We start from the raw sequence: 14,522 nt of genomic DNA on the forward strand, positions 1-14,522 counted from the left end.
GGGTATGACACGTACTGGGGTGGGGGTGGGGCTCGAACGTACTGGGGTGTAGGTACACGGTGGTACGACACGTACTGGGGTGGGGGTACGACTGGAACGTACTGGGGTGTAGGTACACGGGGGGTATGACACGTACTGGTGTGGGGGTGGGGCTCGAACGTACTGGGGTGTAGGTACACGGTGGTACGACACGTACTGGGGTGGGGGTACGACTGGAACGTACTGGGGTGTAGGTACACGGGGGGTATGACACGTACTGGGGTGGGGGTGGGGCTCGAACGTACTGTGGTGTACATAGACGGTGGTACGACACGTACTGGGGTGGGGGTACGACTGGAACGTACTGGGGTGTAGGTACACGGTGGTACGACACGTACTGGGGTGGGGGTACGACTGGAACGTACTGGGATGTAGGTACACGGGGGGTATGACACGTACTGGGGTGGGGGTGGGGCTCGAACGTACTGGGGTGTACATAGACGGTGGTACGACACGTACTGGGGTGGGGGTACGACTTGAACGTACTGGGGTGTACCTAGACGGGTGGGGGTATACATACACGGGGGGTACGTGTCGGACGTACGGGGGCTGGGGGGAGTGTTGGGCGCGTATGCGGGCACATGTCTCCATGGTTGCTATAGGAGTTCGGTGCGGACGGTGTTTTTTCCATACGGTTGTACGCTCGGACGCACGGGATGGATCGTGATTCCTCGGTCGGACTTGGCTTTTCACGTTTGTAAGGTAAATCGTCCGAGGACGTGTCGGACACATTTTCCGACCCGAGGACGTGTGGGGAATGATTCCCAGTGCGGTTCGTATGGACTTTTTACCATGCGAATCGTGATTGCCAGTTCGTACGGCACTTGTACGATTCGTACGGTAAAAAGACCCGATACGAGTCGTACGGGGACATTTTTTACCGGATCGTGATCGGCACCATAATATCGAAAAAATATTATCGAACAACAAGAATATCGAAGTTAAAATATCGAGATAACATTAATATCGAAGTGTAGAATATCGAGGTAAGTAATATCGTTTTTTTTGTGTTTAGTAAAATATCGAAGTATGAAATATCGATGTAGTAATATCGTTTGTAGATAATATCGATCGATTAGTTTTGTTAGAAATATCGAAATATAATATATATATTGTTTAAAATGTCTATTTAGTGTATATTGAATGAGTAAATTGTTTAATTATATGTATAAATACTTTATTAATTTTTAAAATTTAATTAATAGTGTTAAGTAATTTATTGTATGATATGTTTTAGGAGCGGGATGTTGGGTTATTAGGGGATAAGGGTGGGGAGTGTTTTAAAAATATTAGTGTAAAATCAGATAATAATTTAAAAATATTAAATAATAAATAAATATGAATAGTAAATTGTAATGAAATTTGTAAATTAAATATTTATAATTTTGAAAATAATAAAGAAATAATATATATTTTTTAGGAGCGGGATGTTGGGTTATTAGGGGAGAAGGGTGGGAAGTGTTTTAAAAATGTTATTGTAAAATCAGATAATAATGTAAAAATATAAAATATTTAAGAATTCGAAATTTCAAAATTTTATTGTAAATCCGAAATTATATAATTTAAAATTATAATGAAATTAGAATTTTGTTTTATGAGTGGGATGTAGGGTTATTAGTGTATAAGGGTGGGGAGTGTATTAAAAATATTACTGTAAGATTTGATAATAAGTTATAAATATTAATATTAAAGAATTAGAAAGTTAATATCTTAAATTTAATTTTGAATTTTTTTTAAAAAAAATTCAAATTAATTTCGAAATTATTTTTTGGTTTCATGGTTGGGATGTTGGGTTAATAGGGTGTAAGTGTGTGGATTGTATTTTAATAATTATTACAAAATTATAGATTAATAACTAAATATATAATTGGGAATAATTTAAAATTGTGAATATTTAATGTAAAAATCTAATTATATACTTTTAATTGGAAGTTATAATTTCAATATTTATGTTGTATTTATGGGTGGGATGTGGGTATATTAGGGGAGAAGGGTGGGGAGTAATTGAAAAAAATAATAGTGTAAAAATAGATTATAAAACTATTACATTTATTAGTAAATATTGTGAAATTTAAATTTTAAAATAAAAATTATAATTAAATAATTGTATATTTGCAAATTTTATGGGAAACATATTGTAAATTTTTTATATGGAGTTAGGGTTAATATGGGATAGGGGTGGGTATTGTTGTAACTATAGTATTGTTAATTGTAATAGTTTTTAAATGATATCTCATAGTTAATAAATGTAGATTTTTAATATTTTAAGTGATGTTATAACCAGCACCTTCTCTCAGTTTTAACTTTCTGGAGCGGGAATATTACATTTTATTGGGTTAGTGTCCAGCACCTTCCCTGAGTTTATGTTAATTGGAGTGGGAATAGTAAATTATATAGGGTTACTGTCCAGCACCTTCATTGACTTTATTTTAACTGGAGTGGGAATAGTAAATTATATAGGGTTACTGTCCAGCACCTTCTCTGAATTTATGTTAAGTGGAGTGGGAATAGTAAATTATATAGAGTTACTGTCCACCACCTTCTATGACTTTATGTTAACTGGAGTGGGAATAGTAAATTATATACGGTTAGTGTCCAGCATCTTCCCTGACTTTATGATAACTGGAGTGGGAATAGTAAATTATATAGGGTTAGTGTCCAGCACCTTTCCTGACTTTATGTTAACTGGAGTGGGAATAGTAAATTATATAGGGTTACTGTCCAGCACCTTCCTTGACTTTATGTTAACTGGAGTGGGAATAGTAAATTATATAGGGTTACTGTCCAGCACCTTCCTTGACTTTATGTTAACTGGAGTGGGAATAGTAAATTATATAGGGTTACTGGCCAGCACCTTTTCTGAGTTTATGTTAACTGGAGTGGGAATAGTAAATTATATAGGGTTACTGTCCAGCACCTTCTCTGAATTTATGTTAACTGAAGTGGGAATAGTAAATTATATAGGTTTACTGTCCAGCACTGTCTGTGACTTTATGTTAACTGGAGTGGGAATAGTAAATTATATAGGGTTAGTGTCCAGCATCTTCTCTGACTTTATGTTAACTTGAGTGGGAATAGTAAATTAGATAGGGTTACTGGCCAGCACCTTCCTTGACTTTATGTTAACTGGAGTGGGAATAGTAAATTAAATAGGGTTACTGTCCAGCATTTTCCCTGAGTTTATGTTAACTGGAGTGGGAATAGTAAATTATATAGGGTTACTGTACAGCACCTTCCTTGACTTTATGTTAACTGGAGTGGGAATAGTAAATTATATAGGGTTACTGTCCAGCACCTTCCTTGACTTTATGTTAACTGGAGTGGGATTAGTAAATTAAATAGGGTTACTGTCCAGCATTTTCCCTGAGTTTATGTTAACTGGAGTGGGAATAGTAAATTATATAGGGTTACTGTCCAGCACCTTCCTTGACTTTATGTTAACAGGAGTGGGAATAGTAAATTATTTAGGGTTACTGTCCAGAACTTTCACTGACTTTATGTTAACTGGAGTGGGAATAGTAAATTATATAGGGTTAGTGTCCTGCACCTTTCCTGACTTTATGTTAACTGGAGTGGGAATAGTAAATTATATAGGATTACTGTCCAGCACCTTTTCTGACTTTATGTTAACTGGAGTGGGAATAGTAATTTGTATAGGGTTAGTGTGCAGAATGTATATGTATTGTGTTAATGAAGTATGTTTTTGGATTTAATGTTGGAAAAAATGTGATTATTTACATTTTTAAACAATTAAATTAGCTAAATTATATATGTGATAGTAATAAATTATGAAATCCAATGACACATTTTATATTTTTATATAAGCTTTATTTTTGTTGAAGAAAATAGAGAGATTATTGTTTTTTTTTTATTTACAGAATGGAGTATACATTAGTAGAGATACAGCAAATATGCATACATTTGTGTATTTTTGCAATGTACCATTTATTGATATCATCACATTTTATAACAGAAGTATTGATAATTACAAAAAAACATACATAACATTTATTACTTTTTTACATTGTTTGCAAATAAACATATTCTTGCAGTATTCATATAATAATGTGTTTGTTGGCTATATACATAAAAAAAATCATTGCATATGTAATTTCTGAAGAATATTGTGTCATTTGTATTTTGTTGTTGTACATAATTAGTACATGACAAATAGTATATTTTTATGCTATGTATTTTTAATGATGATTAATAATATTATTGTAGGAAATGTTAATATTATTAATGTTTATATTTTATAATTATATGAAAAAAATTTTTTTCAACATGTACGTTTTGTAAATAAAATTTAAATAATAACATACATTTTATTATAGTTTGTACAGTTGTGAAAAAAATATTACTGTATTATAATCATAATAATAATGTATTTTTAATTATTATGAATATAATTTTAAAGGTATTGTTTATTAGAAAATCATTTTTAAGATTTTAGATAAATTTATGTTATTCTTTTTTTTTTTTTTTTTGTTTTAAAAAGTTTTTATTGAACAATAATTCGATTACAAGCACGGGCCTACAACCACCAGGGCCGGCCGCTAAGTACAGAATGAAATATACATTTATCAAAGCTGCAGTCGGTTCCCGGGGGTCGGCCCCGTAGTGAGTCCGGATAGTTCTAGAGGCACAGGAGACTTAGATCAAACAAACACAGAAAACTAAAAGAAAAACAAAAGGCGAGGCATAAAGACAAACGGCGCAGGTCAGGCTTCCTCCGGGGAACTCCAGGTCAGACCATTAAGCAGCACACGAAAGGAAGGAGTACCGGGAGGCTGGGGACGGGGGGGGGGGCCAAGGGAACTGAACGTCCATATGTAGTCATTCCAAAAGGTGCCCGGAACCGTCAAGGGTCAGGGGGACATGGCGATATCGGTGTCCACCAGGGGGGGCGTACAGATACCCCCGCGATAAGCATTCCATTGCCCCCAGATTCTGCCCCATGCCCCCGGCTTACCACGGGCAACATACACAGTCTTCTCCCTGAACATACACCAGTCCATATTCTCCTTCCATACTGACACGGTGGGCGGCCGCTGGGCACCCCAAAGCTGCGCTATATCTCTCTTGGCAATCATGTTCCCCAGGGCCGCCCACCGAGTCTGAGCCGCGCTATAATCATTGGGCTCCCACACATTCAGGACACAGCGACGCACCTCCGGCAGCAGCACAACCCCAGTGACCTGTCCCATAACCGTATGTACCCGGCGCCAGTAGTCCGCCACCTCGCGGCACTCCCACAGGATATGGAGAAAGGTGGCACTGAGCCCACAACCCCGCTTACAGAGCCCATCGTCGGAATATCCCATCGAGACCAAGCGAGGACCCGTCACATACACCCGGTGAAGAATCTTAAGCTGTACCAACCGGAGACGGGCCGGAATGGCGACCTCTTTGGGGGACGACAGTGCAGACTGCCAGTCCTCGTCGTCCAATTCCACCCCATCCCCCGTCCAAGCCTCCCGAAGGCGCACCAAGAGGTCAGCCCGATGATTAATCAGTTTCTTATAAATTAAAGAAATAGTGCTGTCCGGGACATGTCCGTCAAGTATGCGGTCCTCGAGGGGCGAGGAAACCGGGATCGTGGTCCCCTCTCCAAAGACCGAGAGCAGGGCGTGTCGAACCTGGGCATAGCGGAAGAACTCCCTGTCCGTAAGCTCATATTCGGCCTGAAGAGCCGCGAAAGTCTTAACCGCGCCCTTATGCCACAGGTCTCCCACTTTGCTGATACCAATCGTGTCCCACTGGTCAAACCCCTTCGTAGTCCAGAGGCTCCCCAGGCGATCGGAGGCAAACAAAGGAGTAGCACATGTCAGTCGCTCACCCCAGCCCGTGGCCGCAGTGGCGGCCCTCCAGGTCCGCACAGCAATCTTAGTAGGACCCGTAAGGGTCCGGCCAGCCGAGCGGGAGTACAGCGCCCTGTTATAGTCCCCGCCGGGAAGCAGGAACTTGTCCATCTCATACGCCGGGTTCAGGCCAGACGCATACGTGGCATGGTTGATGGCCGAAAGCTGCGCGGCCCAATAATACCTGCGAATGTCGGGAAGCGCGATGCCCCCGTCATACCAGGGGAGAGTAAGCTTAGCAAGAGCAATACGCGCCCGCCCGTCCCACACCAGTCTCCTCTGCAGGCTCTCTACCTCCCGAAAGTAGGCCACTGGGATGACGTCGAAGGAATTCTGGAGTGCATAGAGGAACCTGGGAAGGGACATCATTTTGAACAGCGCGGCCCGACCCAGCGGGGACAGGGGCAGCCTGCACCACCGGGCCGTATCCTCTCGCAATCGCCGAAGCGGACGCAGGAGATTCAGCTCATAGCGAGCCACCGGGTCCAGCGAAACGTATATCCCCAGGTACTTAAAGCCGCTCAGTGATACCTGGATCGGAAGCCGAGGCGGTAGGAGTGGAGGACCACCGGAGATCGGATAGACGCAGGATTTAGACCAATTGATCGTGAGACCCGAATTATTCCCAAAGGAAGTCAGAACGTCAAAGAGGACGTTGAGCGACTGCCGCGGTGAGGTGAGATATAGGAGAATATCGTCCGCATACAGCGAAACCCGATCTTCAAAGCCCGGGGCCCACCGGATCCCTCGAAGCGAGGGCTCCCAGCGGAGCCAAGCCGCGAGTGGCTCCAGGGCGAGAGCGAAGAGCAAAGGGGACAGCGGGCATCCCTGCCTCGTGCCCCTGCCGAGGGCAAAGGGCCGAGAGACCCGCCCGTTCACCACCACCTGAGCCATGGGTCCCGTGTACAGAAGCTTCACCCAGCCAATAAATCCTTCCCCAAAGCCAAATTTAGCCAAGACAGCCCAGAGGAATGGCCACTCGATGGTGTCAAAAGCCATCGTGGCATCCAAAGAAACCAGCACGGCCGGTTCGGAGAGGAGCTCCGCCCTGGCAAGGGCGCCATGAAGACGCCGCAAGTTAAGAGCGGTGTTACGATGCGGGATGAATCCGCATTGGTCCGGATGAATCAGATCGCACACGACGCTCAACAGACGATTGGCAAGGACTTTCGCCAGGATCTTAGGCTCCGCATTTAGCAGTGAAATAGGCCGGTAAGAAGTACAGCGATCTCGCGGCTTGTCCTCCTTGGGGATAACGACTATCGTGGCCAAACGCTGATCGGCCGGGAGGGAACCCGCCGCCAGAGACTCACGGAACATGCGACTGAGGAAGGGCGCAAGCTTGTCAGGGCGCAATTTATATAGCTCAATGGGCAGACCGTTGGGACCCATAGCCTTGCCCGAGCGAAGGGAGCGGATCGCGGTCGCTATTTCATCCACCGACAAGGGGGCGTCCAGCCGCTCACGGTCCTCAACGGACAGGCAGGGCAAGGCGATATCCCTCAGTAGAAGGCGAGAGTCGCCCTCATCCCTGTCAGTCACTGGGGAGTACACAGCCCGGAGGTGGTCGGCAAAACATTCCACAATCTCGTCAGGCTCCGTCACACACACACCATCCGCAGCACGCAACTCCGGGACCACACGATTCACTCTCTCCTTCCTGTCCAGCCACGCGATCAACTTTCCCGCCTTGTCCCCGGCATCGTACAGTCGACCCTGCTGCTCCCTATACATAGTTTTGGCCGCGTCAGTGACCAAGGACCTATATTCAAACTGTTTCAGGCTGAGGGCATGGAGCCCGTCCGGAGTAACATTCGCCTCCAAGGCCGACTCCAGCCCCAAGATGTCAGTCTCCAGCCTCACCACTGCCTCACTCTTGACCCTCTTAGCCACCACTATCTGGGAAAGGGCGTGTCCGCGGATCACGGTTTTAAAGGCTTCCCACAGGGACATTGCAGAAGACACCGACCCCTCGTTATCCAGGAAGTATTGGTCCATAGCCTTAACCAGGCTGTCACGAGTCGTAGGGTCTCGCAGGTACCATGGGTTAATGGGAGCGATCCGCCCTGCAGACCGCGGCCCGGTGTCAAAAACAAGCCACAGCGGAGAATGGTCGGAGATACCCCGCGCCAGGTGCCTGACCTCTCGAATCCGACCAGTCTGCGCCGCGGGCATAAGGAAGTAGTCTAACCTAGAGAGACTCCCATGCGCCCCCGAGTGAAAGGTGAATTGACATTGGGTCGGATGCATTAATCTCCAACTATCCACCAGGCCGAAGGTCTCCAGCATCCCACCCAGCCATGCCTGGGCAGCGGGGAGGGTCCTTGGTGGGTGACGATCCAGTTCACCCGAAACCACAGAATTAAAGTCCCCGCCCATGAGCAGGAGGCTGTCCGGAAGGTCAAGCAGCATTCGACCCAAGTCAGTGAAGGTGGAGTTCTGGAGGCCCGGGGGGACGTAAACTGAAACCAGGGCAAGGGGCTGCCCCTCCCACCTCCCAATCAAACACACATAGCGCCCTCTGTCATCCGAGACTATCTTAGTGATCTCCACCGGAAGTGAGGTTCGCAGCAGAATGCCCACCCCCCTGGAACCAGTTGTGAAACCAGAATGGGCCACGAGGCGGTATCCCCCCCTGTTCATTGCATGACAAACATTGCCAACCAGATGCGTCTCCTGGAGAAACACCACATCAGGAGTCAAACGACGCAAATATTGCAGTACTACACCCCGCTTGATACGGTCCCCCAACCCATTGACGTTCCATGACATAAGCCTCAACCCGTCCCCCCCCATCCCCCCCAATAGATCAAGGGTCCCCCAGCCTGCAGCACAGTTCCCAAATGTGGACAAAAATCAGTACCTCGCCCTGTAAACAAAAAACACACAGCAAAACAAACCCTCCTCCCCCCCAACCCCACCCCAGGACCAACTCCCCCCACCCTGCACCCCTGCGGGCCAAAAAACCCCCCCAACTTGCAGTGTGCCTGTCGCCCCACTAACCCCATTCTACGAAAAGAACCCAGAGGAGGTAAGGGACCCGTCCCCGCCCGCCCCCCTCACTGGTCCTGGTAAAACACAATATGCAAATGAAATAAGACCCGACTGTACTGTGCAAAAAGGCAAAATCAAGGACCAAAAGTCATTCTAAAGGGGACCCATCACCTGCGGTGCCCGCAGAGGGTCCGGGACGGCCACCTCCGTCCGGCAGAGAGTCCAGCCAGTCACTTGCAGCCACAGGAGAGTCAAAAAAGGCTGTCCGATCCCCATGTTCCACTCGGAGTTTTGCAGGGTAGAGCATCGAATACTTTAGGCCCAGCTCACGGAGACGACGCTTCACCCCTTGGAATCCCATCCGTTGTTTCTGGACCAGTTGCGTGAAGTCCGGGTAAAAATTGATGGTCGAGTTCTCATGATGAACCGGGCCGTGGGTCCGTGAGGCCTGCAGAATAGCGTCGCGGTCCCTGTAGTAGAACAGTTTGGCCACGATAGGCCTCGGGGGGGCCCCCGGCCGTGGCCGACCGCCCGGAACTCGATGGGCCCGCTCCACGGCAAAGAACTTACTTAGGCCAGCCGAGGACAACTGTTTCAGGATAAGTTCCTCGACCACGAGGTCAACCGGGCGGCCGTCAGAGGACTCCGGTACACCTATGACGCGGATGTTGTTGCGTCGGGCCCGTCCCTCGAAGTCCTCAAGCCGCCGGGCCATATGGTCGTTAACCACCCTGATGTCTCCAAGCGCGGCCCGCAGATCCGACACATCCGCACCGAGGGTGGAGGTCCGTGCGTCGAGAGCCTGGACCTTCTCGTTAGTTTTGGAGAGGTCGGCCCGGATCAGGGTGACATCGATCGCGACAGTGTCAATCTTACGGGCCAGGGCCTCATATTGCGTCGCGATGGTTTCCCTGATGCCATCAATGGCGCCCATAATGTCCTGCAAGGATAGTTCCGTAGTGGCGGTCGCGCCTCCTTCCGCAGTATCCGAGGGGAGGCCAGCAGCGCCAGAGGGCCCCCTGCCCTGGGTGTAGCGGTCCATGTTATTGCTCTGGACTGCCCCCCCGCGGAGGGAAGCCTTGGTCTTGCGGCCCTCGGGACCCCCTTTGCCCCCCATGTGAACACGGTCACCCGAGGGGACCTCCAATCAAGAGGTGTAAGGCACCAGCAAGAAGACCACAAAATGTCGGTATAGGGGGTCCGAGGCGATAGGCGCTCTAGTGGCAGATGAAAGAAAACCTCATGCAGAGGCCCAGGAAGCACCTCTCCACCCCGAGCGCACCTCCCTGCCGGTCTCCTGAAGTGCAAAACCGAAACCGAAAGTGGTGGATCGGCAGCTGGCACCGCGCTGAAGCCGCTGTTGTTCAATTGCAGCCCGGTCCCTCGGGTCACCTTCACCCCGGTCACCTCCGTCGGGTGGGTCCCAAAAGTTCCGACGACGACAACTCAGGATTCCCAGGTCCGATTTGAGTTTTGAAAAGAGATATACGCTCAGCTGGTCTTTATCTCCCAGATTCCATAAGCCACGTCAGGATATTCTCAGGATAAATTCCGAGGAGCAGAGAGGGTCCGGGGAGCCCTGTGCTCACGCGACCATCTTGGATGCGCGCTAGGCTCCTCCTCCTATGTTATTTTTATATATCATTATAAGGATGTTTTTTATTGTTTTAATATATTTACACTGATTTAAATAGGGATTTTCATTTGAATGGGATTATTTTGTAACCGCTTCATGTTATTTTGGGTCATTTTGGACTGAGGAAGCTCGCGGTTGGAAGCTGCGTCGCGTTGAGCAAGGTAAGGGATGTTTTAAGTATTAAGGTGCCGATCACGATCCGGTAAAAAATTCCCCCGTGCGACCCGTATCGGGTCTTTTTACCGTACGAATCGTACAAGTGCCGTACGAACTGGCAATCACGATTCGCATGGTAAAAAGTCCATACGAACCGCACTGGGAATCATTCCCCACACGTCCCCGGGTCGGAAAATGTGTCCGACACGTCCTCGGACGATTTACCTTACAAACGTGAAAAACCAAGTCCGACCTAGGAATCACGATCCATCCCATGCGTCCGAGGTTACAACCGTATGGAAAAAACACCGTCCGCACCGAACTCTTACAGCAACCATGGAGACATGTGCCCGCATACGCGCCCAACACTCCCCCCAGCCCCCGTACGTCCGACACGTACCCCCCGTATATGTATACCCCCACCCGTCTAGGTACACCCCAGTACGTTCCAGTCGAACCCCCACCCCAGGACGTGTCGTACCACCGTCAATGTACACCCCCCCACCCCAGTACGTGTTGTACCATTGTCCATGGACACCCCCCCACCCCTGTACGTGTCGTACCCCCGTGTACCTACACCCCAGTACGTGCGAGCCACACCCCCACCCCAGGACGTGTCATAGCCCCGTCTACCCACACCCCAGTACGTTCCAGTCGTACCCCCACCCCAGTACGTGTCGTACCACCGTCAATGTACACCCCCCCACCCCAGTACGTGTCGTACCACCGTCCATGTACACCCCCCCACCCCTGTACGTGTCGTACCCCCGTGTACCTACACCCCAGTACGTGCGAGCCACACCCCCACCCCAGGACGTGTCATAGCCCCGTCTACCCACACCCCAGTACGTTCCAGTCGTACCCCCACCCCAGTACGTGTCGTACCACCGTCAATGTACACCCCCCCACCCCAGTACGTGTCGTACCACCGTCCATGTACACCCCCCCACCCCTGTATGTGTCGTACCCCCGTGTACCTACACCCCAGTACGTGCGAGCCACACCCCCACCCCAGGACGTGTCATAGCCCCGTCTACCCACACCCCAGTACGTTCCAGTCGTACCCCCACCCCAGTACGTGTCGTACCCCCCGTGTACCTACACCCCAGTACGTGCGAGCCACACCCCCACCCCAGGACGTGTCATAGCCCCGTCTACCCACACCCCAGTACGTTCCAGTCGTACCCCCACCCCAGTACGTGTCGTACCACCGTCAATGTACACCCCCCCACCCCAGGACGTGTCGTACCACCGTCCATGTACACCCCCCCACCTCTGTACGTGTCGTACCCCCGTGTACCTACACCCCAGTACGTGCGAGCCACACCCCCACCCCAGGACGTGTCATAGCCCCGTCTACCCACACCCCAGTACGTTCCAGTCGTACTCCCACCCCAGTACGTGTCGTACCCCCCGTGTACCTACACCCCAGTACGTGCGAGCCACACCCCCACCCCAGGACGTGTCATAGCCCCGTCTACCCACACCCCAGTACGTTCCAGTCGTACCCCCACCCCAGTACGTGTCGTACCACCGTCAATGTACACCCCCCCACCCCAGTACGTGTCGTACCACCGTCCATGTACACCCCCCCACCCCTGTACGTGTCGTACCCCCGTGTACCTACACCCCAGTACGTGCAAGCCACACCCCCACCCCAGGACGTGTCATAGCCCCGTCTACCCACACCCCAGTACGTTCCAGTCGTACCCCCACCCCAGTACGTGTCGTACCCCCCGTGTACCTACACCCCAGTACGTGCGAGCCACACCCCCACCCCAGGACGTGTCATAGCCCCGTCTACCCACACCCCAGTACGTTCCAGTCGTACCCCCACCCCAGTACGTGTCGTACCACCGTCAATGTACACCCCCCCACCCCAGTACGTGTCGTACCACCGTCCATGTACACCCCCCCACCCCTGTACGTGTCGTACCCCCGTGTACCTACACCCCAGTACGTGCGAGCCACACCCCCACCCCAGGACGTGTCATAGCCCCGTCTACCCACACCCCAGTACGTTCCAGTCGTACCCCCACCCCAGTACGTGTCGTACCCCCCGTGTACCTACACCCCAGTACGTGCGAGCCACACCCCCACCCCAGGACGTGTCATAGCCCCGTCTACCCACACCCCAGTACGTTCCAGTCGTACCCCCACCCCAGTACGTGTCGTACCACCGTCAATGTACACCCCCCCACCCCAGGACGTGTCATAGCCCCGTCTACCCACACCCCAGTACGTTCCAGTCGTACCCACACCCCAGTACGTTCCAGTCGTACCCCCACCCAGTACGTTCCTGGCGCACCCCCAACACAACCTCCTAAGTACGGAGCGCACCCCATGCCCCAACATCACAACCGCATGTACGAGTCGTACAAAGCCACACACAAGGACATAATCGTACAACCAAATGGCCCATGTACACACCGTACACACGCTCAAAACGCACGTACACAACAAGGACAAAACAAAACAACACAACAATACACCATTCGAAAGGCACACAGCCACTAAACATGGCCAACAACCACTAAAATAACACAATCACTGACCTGCAACTGTCAAAAACAAACAGAGGCCCAATACACCACCACTCCTTATAACACACCCACCCAAAATTCAAACACTGCCACACCCACCCATGGACCAATGAAAAGGGCCCACACACACAAACCATGAGCCTTTGCAACAGACCCACTGCTGCCAGACACCACAGAACCAGACTACAAGCGACACCACATCTTACACTTGCACACCTTCACACGACCACCCTCACAAACACCCTCTCATCACATTCACACACACACACAACCATCCACACCCCCCCCAACATCCACACCCCCCCCACACCCACACCATCCCCACCCACACCCCTCACCATGCCCACTACCAAGAATCCAAAGTTCAGTCACCGAGAGTTGGAGGTCCTTGTTGATCAAATCCTCAGAGTCGAGCCACAGATCTTTGGAACATTGGTCAGAAGCACCAGCCAGGCAGCCAAAACAGCCATGTGGCAGACCATCGTCGATGCTGTGAATGCTGTTGCGGACACCAGGAGGACCAAGCAGGATTGCCAGAACAGGTGGTACGATCTGCGGAGGAGGGTCAGAGCCAAGAGACAGGAGGAACACGACCAGGCCAACGCCACCGGAGGAGGGCCCTCCCGCAGAGCCGTACAGTACCATCCCTGGGAGGAGAGGGTGATGGCCATACTGCCGGTGGAGGCAGTTGAAGGAGTAGAAGGACTCCGAGACCCGGGTGAGTACACAAACAACGCACCTCACATGGGGGGAACTGCAACCACAACCAAAATTAATAACAGGCACGCAACCACCACAAGCCATCGCATTACTCAACCACACTCCATGAGCAGGCACATGCCACTGCTGCCACCATGCCCCATGCACCCAGCTGGACAATGTCAAGTCACAGGCCACAGAAGACAACAACACATGACACGGTAACCCGGATGGCGGGAGGCTGGGCACCAAGAATCACATAGTGCGACTCCAAAGCAGACAACAATGCCCTCTGCCCATATGGCCTAGGTCACAGCCAGACAAACACTGTGTCCCAACACAGGAATGACTTGCCAGCAAATGGCGGACGCCTTGCATCAACACATGGGGGTGAAGGCACTGTTTTGCACATGCCAGCAGCTAATGAACAGCCAACAGTGTGAAAGAGTGGCAGCACACACCACCACAGCAGCAGCGCACAGACACACAGCAGACAAAATGGGTGCCTGGAGATCAGAAACAAACTCACATCAACAGGCCAAGGGCCACTCAAAGATCTGCTAACAGTGTGTGCCCAGGAAGCTGGGCCAAGGT

This window comes from Triturus cristatus, chromosome 8 (assembly GCF_964204655.1).
Source record: "Triturus cristatus chromosome 8, aTriCri1.1, whole genome shotgun sequence".
NCBI classification, from domain to species: Eukaryota; Metazoa; Chordata; class Amphibia; order Caudata; family Salamandridae; genus Triturus; species Triturus cristatus.